Source organism: Corvus brachyrhynchos, unplaced genomic scaffold, assembly GCF_000691975.1.
Source record: "Corvus brachyrhynchos isolate BGI_N302 unplaced genomic scaffold, ASM69197v1 scaffold17, whole genome shotgun sequence".
NCBI lineage: Eukaryota > Metazoa > Chordata > Aves > Passeriformes > Corvidae > Corvus > Corvus brachyrhynchos.
In genome coordinates this window covers 475,687-484,437 of record NW_008240046.1, presented here as the reverse complement: position 1 = coordinate 484,437, position 8,751 = coordinate 475,687, and positions in this window count along the sequence as shown.

The window sequence follows — 8,751 nt, the reverse complement described above, 5'->3', positions numbered from 1 at the left end:
AATGGTATTTCTTGAGAAATGTAAATATAACCTTGAAAAATAAATCTAGAGTAGGTTAGAGAATAAGTTTCTTGAATGCAATTTTACCTTACAATAGTGTAGTGGTGAATTTGTGATTATATTTGTTTTATGGATGATCTGGAATATCCATAAATGCATCATTGGTGGTCTGAGGGAAAAGGATTCTAACACAACTGAAAAATGTAATAATGTGCTTAATAATCCTGCATAATACGCTGATAATGAACAAATAAAAATCAATAATTATGATCAAAAGAAAATCCCACCAAACAGTAAGACTACTTAAAAACCAATTCCAACACCAGAGGATTTTAAGGCTGGAATACAGTGTGTAAGCAAAGATTATGATTAAGAGACCTGCTTACTGAACATTTGATTCTGTATAGAGATATTTACGTGCATGATCTTTGTCTGCACACATGTAAATTGCCTATCACAATGTTGATTAATGAATGCAAATTCATCTTTTTTTAAAAGCTACTGATACACTGTAACTCAGCATCTGTGGATGCCAGAGTAATGCTAACTATGTATGTAACATGGATTTAAGAGTTTAATGTGAGACAATAATAGCCAAAAAATAGATCAGCGGTCAGAGCAGTTATACTGTGGTATTTGGTATCACCTTTTTCAACTAAAGTTAAGCTTGCCCTTAAGCACTTGATTGTCTCTTTAGTTTAAGGTTTTGTTGTGTTATGCTGCCACAATGTTTGATGGAAAAGCAGTGTTTTATTCTCAAACAATACAGACACTAAAACATTGACCATGAGAAGACTGGATTTCTTACAAAAGGCAGTGTGGTGATGTGCAGAGGTACTCATGAGTCTTGACAACATTGTAGAAATAGCCTTTAGTCCCCCCTGCACAACAGCACTACTTTGCTTATTTGTATCTCAGCTCAGAAGAACATTGTACAGTTTGGATGCAAAGGACCCAACCATATGATCTTATTTCAAATTTACAAGAAACAAAATAGGAAGTAGAGAGATAGAGGCAGAAGGCTGGTTTGTAGAACAAAACGAAAAGATGGTAAATTTTTTAAATAGGACAGGTTGTAGGATAAACTCCTCCATTTGTCATTGGCCTCTAGGTAGGGGAAGACACTTTAAATATCACCTTCTGTTTTCTAGCAGATTTAGGGTGGTTTTTTACCCAGTTAGATTTTTTTTATTTTTATTCATCCATTCAGACTATAATGTTGTAACTAGGATATAAGAATAAGGCAGGAAACAGTGTTGAAAGCCTTGATTAAAATCAAGGTAAATTACTTCCACTAGTCTAACCTCATTAATAAAATAATTTGTTTTATCAAAGCAGGCAAAGAAATGTCTCAAGAATGGTTTACACTTGGTAAGTATTGACTCTTCCCAAGCACTTTATCCTTCATGTGCCCAGAATTATGTTTCAGGAGGAATTCTTCCTTGATTTTTCCCAGCAAAAAAAGTTAATCTCACTGGCCTGTAGTTTTCCGAAGCTGACACACTGGTCTTTTTGAAGATGACTGCAATATTTTCCTTTCTCCATTTCTCAGATTTCAATGACCTGTCAAAGATGACTTACATCAGCCATCCAAGAACATCATTCATCTCTTTTGGTACCCTTGGATGCAGCTCACCTGATAACTTGGATTTTCATGTCTGAAGTAAACATTATCCTCATCCAGTATTGTCTGTTCTTCTTTCAGAATCCTTTCACTGAGCACAGGTACCTGGGAGAAATTCTCAACGAAGACTGAGACAAAGGTGGCATTAAGCACCTCATTCTTACACATCTGCTGTCACTAAATCACCGACCCCTTTCAACACTATATTGGCATACTACTGCAGTGCTAGAAGCAAATCTTCTTGACCTTGTCATCCCTAACAGGTTTCCAAGAGAGCTGCAGCTATCTTAACAACATCCCTGCATGGCTGAACAATACTTCTAAATTTCTCTTTAGTAGCTTTAACCAGCTTATACACTGCCCTTTCTTTTTTTCATTTGAATTCCACCATGAGCTCTCTGTCTAGTCAGGCTGGCCTCCTGAGACACCTGCTTGTTTTCCTGCGAGTCAGGATGGACTATTATTGTGTTTGGTTGGTGTCTTTCACAACCTTCTTGAGCATCTTTGCCCTTCAAAGATGCCTCCTCCCACACAATCCTACATACCTGTTCCCTGAAAAAGCTGAAAGCTGTTCTTCTTAAGTACAGGCTATAGACTCTGCTTATCTCCTTCATTCTCCTCAGGATCTTTAATTCCACTTATTCATGGTTATTCCAGTCAAAATTAGCATTGAGTATCATGTCCTCAACCAGTTCTTCCTTGTTTCTGAGCAGCTGATCCAGCTGTATTTAACCCCTGGTTGGAATCAGTATTTGCATCAAGAAGCTTTCCCTGACAAAAATCCTGTCATAGTGACCTACCAAAAAATGCCAAAGTGTTCCCCTGTGAGAATTTGTGTCTGTGATCCAGAATTCCTTATTTCAAAATAGCTTCATTCACCTCCTTATCCTGATCAGGTGAACTGTAAAAAACTCCCTTACTGGCTTCTCCATTGATCCTGAGTTGTGAACTCTCAAATTGTTGTCTGTCTCATGGAAGGGCTTGTGTACTTCTGAGCTACTCCTTCGTAGATACAAAAATGTTGCTAGCAAGGATTTTCTTGCTATTTTCTCAGTCCGTGAGAGACTTTTCTCTCTCACAGAAGAGGTAGCAGAGTTCTGTAAACAACCAAACACCTGCAACCTCGAAAAGTCTTGTTTATAGTACAGTAGAAAAATATTTTGACAATGGACGTTTTAGGATTTTAGCCAATCACCCCAAGGTGTGGCTGATCCTTTGTCCAATTAAACTATGAAGAAAAAAGTCTATAAAAGAGTTTGTAAAATAATTAAATAAATCAATTTTGCTGCACAATTCCTGCTTGTTGGATCTTCTCTCCTCCTCCCTATGGCTGTGGGACACGGTAATATACCTTAGGACATTTTTTTTAATACTCCTTCACCCTTTTCTTACCCCCTTTGTCCTCTTCTTGATATGCCTTCCCTGAAGAATGTGTGGGTACACACATTCTTACAATAACCATCCATTGCAATAACCTATTTTTATGAGTTGTCCCACCACAGCTGAGTAATTGGAATGATGTTGTAGATGTGTAAACACATGTATGGTTGCAGTCTTTGCTGTTTGTTTCCCTGGCCATGTGCATTTCTGTGTATATAACATGCTTGAGATGGACCTCTTTTCACCCTGTTTTATTACTCTGGAATTCTTTCCTGCACCTGTCACCTGTCCACTACTTCTTTGCTTGACTGTGGGTTGATATTTCCTTCCACATCTGTTCCCAGGTTAGAGCTCTACTCACCAGGTTGGTCAGGCTGTTGGAAAAGCTGCTCTCAACAACTTTGTCTTCAGCTCTGCAAAGGAGGGCCCTGTGGTCTAAATCCAAAATTGCTGTTAAAGACATCAGCTACACAAACCTCTAATCAATTTCCTGAAATAACTGGGGCCATACACTATAGTTTGCAAATTTTTGTGATGAACCAGCTATTGAATACAAGCTGTGGCAATATCATCATCTAAACCAAAAAGAACACTTTGCAGAACGGATTTCTCACCTGTGGATTATGTGATGATTTATTGTAGCTGAGGATTCGGTCAACAAATTTCCATGCACTCCTGTTAGATGAAAACTATATGTTTTTATAATCTCTAAATATCATCTCTGTATGCATTCTTGGTTGCAACAGGCACTGGAAGGTATTATAATTTTTCAGGACAGGTTTTAAATCTCACTTTACTTTCTCTTTGAACTAAATTGCTGCTGCTCTAAGGTCACATATTTCTTTCTTGTGGATTGAGAAGGTGGAGCAAGGGGAGAATTGAGATACTGCTGTCATGTATGTTCAACCCTTGCTGTGTTAATCTAACACTGACTGCTCCTTTTTCTCCCCAGGAAGAACTTTTTTAAGTCTCTAAGTACTATTGAGAGCAAGAGGGTAAATGTTCTGTAATGACTTTTAGGCCAACAAGAAAAAAATGGAAGTTTCTGGGAAAGTTTGAAGAGGAAAAAACGAACAAAAACCTGTCAAAGGAAAATTGCTTTCCTTTGCCTCTTGGACAAAGGTATTCTGGATATTTAGTGTAATTGGGATAACAATGCTGTATATCAATAACCAGTGAAATAGTACACACCTCTAGGTCACAGTTACAATAAAATCATGCATTTGGGTAGATCCTTTGCACCTTTGAAATCACTGCAATTCAGTTCTAAGAGATTTCTTTTTCAAGAAGAGAGGTTTGAAATATTTTAAATTGTTAACATTCCCACCAAGTCTATATTAGAGTGCACTAGAATCTGGTATATCCAGTAGGGAATGGAATTTATTGCAAAAAATTTAAAAACACAAAGAGGGCTGCCTCATTTTTCCTGCTTCCTTGTAATTTGAGTATACTGGGACAAGCTCTTTTCAGATTTGTCCCTATGCAGATTTGTGGAATACTCACAGATTTTACCGGCTAGCGCGCAGAGTCTCAATGCCTCAGGAAACCTGAGTCGTCTAGAGGGACGGCACAAGCAACCTGGCACTTCAGCAAGAACGGCAAATGGCAGCTGCAAAGTCAATACCACCGTAGAAGCAAAGAGGTAGAAATATAGCCTTTGGCTTTGCTTAATTCCTGCAACTAGAAGCTTTCAATCAGAGACAGACACACAGACGTTTCTCGCAGAACGGATGCAGAGCCAACAAAGGCGGGGTCCCTCCTGTGCCCTCCTTTTATTCGGAGAAGGAGAAAGGGGAGGACTGGGGGCGGACCCGGGGTGAGCGGCCAATCAGACACTGCTGAAGAGTTTGAGTTACATTTGGTTTTGCCCGCGCTTGGAACACAGGAGTTCAGAGCACATGGCAGAGGCAAGTCCTGGCTTGTTTGACCAGGGAGGGGGGGAAGGGCAGCTCGGAGCAGGCAGCAACACAAATTAATTCCAGTTGCATAGGTAAACTGAAACAGAATTTCAGTAGTTATTTTTCAGTACGTATATTCTGCTGCAGTGATCCAGAGGCAAGATATTTTTTTTCTATGACTGAAAGATAATGAAGTTTTCTCAGGAGTAGGGCATGAAAAATTGTATAACTTGTCACATCTTATATTAATAGACCTATTCTTATTTAAAAACTTAGTAAGAATTTGATCTATTAAAAAAATGAGTGGCAGCCAGATTCAAGGATTACAAATAAGCATCTTTAGCCATACCTGATTCCTTTCCTTTCCACACTTCTAGTGTGAAAACAAAGGACAGAAGCTGTAAGAGTTTGCAAAGAATGCTTTCTGGTGCTCAGAGGCAGAGATCTCTCATTGAGGCATGATATCTGATCCTAGCTTTTTCTACGGAAAATCAATACTCTCACAAAGGTGGTAATACATCTTTGGAGTTGGGGTATGTCTCCTCTATGTCAGACAGGACATTTTAAGTTCCCCAGGTTTAGAGAGTTAAGATTCTCCTGTCTAACCTTGTGTAGAGTGTACCACAGTCCACTGCCCTGCTTCATGCATTGCAAAAAAACCTTTTATCAAGCCATATGAAAATAATGGAACTAGTTTTGAATTATTTGAATAACGTAGCAGTCACATGTAGGATAACTTGGTTATCATCTCTGCACAGTGCTGCTTTTTTTATAGTAGCAATGTCCTTTGAGAAAGATGGTTTCCCTGCAGAGAAAAATAACAGAACTTGTCTCTCAACAGATATGTAGATTTGGCACTTATGACATTATTGGTGATAGTACAAGAAACTTCAAACACAGAGAGATTTGAGGGATCTGGTTGGGAGAAAAAAAAACCCTTTTTGTTTTCATTCTTAGGTAAATTTCTGTAGTAGTTTTCTTTTAGCACTAGTGGCAACCATGCTTAGAAAAAGCAAAAAAAAAAAAAAAGTTATATTTGTCTCCTTTTGAGAGCTAAGTATGAATTCATTTTGATCACTTAAATAACTGCATTTCTGTCTCTATAGCCTTTCAGCTATGTAGTTAATTAAGCCTAACCCAAATGTCCAGTTTCTCAATTCTGGATACTTTTAGTATCCCGAATGCACTTTGCTTAAGGCTAATGTAATTCTGTGTAAATGCTATCTTTTATTTATTTACTTTTTTTTTTTTAAGGTTAAATGGTATATATATCCCAGGTCTTTAACTCGTGCTACCGCATGGGGTGTAGGGAGTATTTTGTTCTGTAAGTCAGAGTTTGAAGAGTTCAGAAGTTTGAAGAAGTTGCAGTACCATTGCTGTCAAACAATGATTTTTATATAGATGATGAACAGCACTGGTATTCTGAATAATTCTTAAAAGAATATTATTGTAAATGAAACTAATGTACCTTCACATAATAATCTTGTTATTTCCTGCCATGTTATATGAGAATGATTTTTGAAAACTGCTGCCTGATTCTAAGTTCTTTAAACTAAAATAATCCTAACTTGTATTCAGTGAAATATTTGTTATGCGTGTTAGCTTCATGAGTATCACTCTAGGTTTTAAATAAAATTTTAAAAATTAAAAAAAGTTTAGTTAATCTCAAATAATTGCAGATTAACCTGCACAGATCCTAATGACTCCAAAATTAAGTCCTATGAAGACACAGTTGTTTTCTCTAATTGAATGTGAAGGTGAAGAAACACTTTTTTTAATGTCTTTGGGGGGAAAAGTATTGTGTCTTTTCATTAATATCAGAAGATACAGCAGAAGTTCTTATTTCATCACTGATGCAAAATATTTTAGGTGTCATATTTGATAAAACAGACATATCCAGACACTCCAAACATCACAAATGCCATCTGGTGAGACCTCACATATTACTGTATACTTCAGCTATTTTCTACTATCTTCTGTTTCATATTTGTGTTCAGAAGTATAAGGTTTAAAACAACAGAAACCCTGGGAAAATTGACTGCAAATGTTTTTGGTTTGCTTTGCTATCCATTTTTGTCTATATGAATCTCCACAATCAGTAGTGCACAAGGTAAACACCTGTCACTGAGTTAAATAAATGACTCCCTCTAAAACCTGTGGCTGTTTACATGTCCAAATAAGTCTGGTAACAGTCTGTTCTAGTGCTTGTAACCTACATAATTCTGTGAGTCTGGATGTGTGTTTCCTGAGACACTGAGTTTTGGAGTTTAATTGGTAAGTTTATTGCAATGTGGATTAAAAAAATTCAAAGGTTCCCCCTCTCCATTTTCTAATTTTTTCCTGTTGAAAATTTTCTCAGCAGGAGCCTTGCAGCAGTGGATTTCCAAGGAGTAATTGTGGTTAGGCATAAATTATTTTTCGTCACTCTCTTGAAGAAACAGCATCAAAAGCACTAACTATCAGAAAACACTTCCTCAAGCAAAGCTTTTTACTTTCTTAGCTAACAAAATAGTGGTGCTGAGGGCTGAGGTTTTTGTTAATTTTGTTTCGGTGAGTGTTTTGTTTGGAGTTTTTTAGAGAGAGACGGGGACTTTGAACACAATATTTTGTTTTCAATAGTGGTTAGTATATCTGTTTAGGTAAGAGAGTGGGAGAAACAGAGGTGCCATTATTATGTTATTCTTACTTACATCCTTCATAAAAAGAATGAATCTAGAAATATTGTGGGTTTTATTTTATTATTTATGTGAGCCAAATTCATGGATGCATCCCAAAAACTGATCTCTGACAAAAAGCTAAGAAGTTTGATTCAGTGTGAGAAAACACACTTCCATATATCTTGAATCCAGTACTTGATAATTTCATATGATGATTCATAGCTGATTTATTAAGCAAAACTAATAGTTTTCACCCCTTCTCTTCATGCCATTCATGAATTTGTATATATCACTGTCAAACCTCTCAGTTCTCTTCTCTGGGCTGAAGAATCCTACCTTATTTATTCTATAATTTTGATCACCCTAATAAGTATATTTTCTAGTATTTATATTCTTATCTATATAGAGCAGAAAGGTCAGAACTGTAAAAAATATGTAAAAAAAATGATGCACCTGCATCTTTATTTAAGCAGAAAAATTTATTCTGTTTGACAACCCTTACTTAATACTAAGCCTTCATTCTGTTTTGTTGTTTTCTTTTTTGAGTGACACTGAACAGTAAAATTCTGGAATCTCATCACTGTGTAAGGAAAGACAAAACGCATTTTTTCTAAGTGTTGCTAAATTTATTTTATCTGCAGTCACTCAGTACAGAAAAAAATATTCTGTACCTCTCAGATGTGGCCCCAGTCCATGACAAGCCAAACTCTCACCATTAATTCTTTCTGAATACTCATTCTGATTAGCTGAATTTTATTTGGAACAGAAAAATGATATTTAACTTCTATATTAATATGTAGTATTTGTGGCCAATACATTATAGCACCTTATAAAAGTTATAATACAAACCCCTTGTTCTCAAGCCAGCACTTTTGCATCATATCCCCTCTATTAATTCTACGCCCTCCTAAATGAACATGTCACACTAGATGTATCATTAATTAGCCATCATCATTTCACTGATGATGCATAAACACAATCAGAATATTCATCAGGGGATCCAAACTCATTTGAAACAGTCTTAACTTACCAGGGTTGGGCAAAAGATGATTCCTTCTTTCTTGCATATATAAAGCACTATACTTCAGAGAGACCTGGGCATTTGTGCGTTTTCCTTGCATCTCTACATAAGGCATAAATTAGAATCAGTAGAAATGTACAGCTTGTTATTGTAGGCTTGTACATATCATGT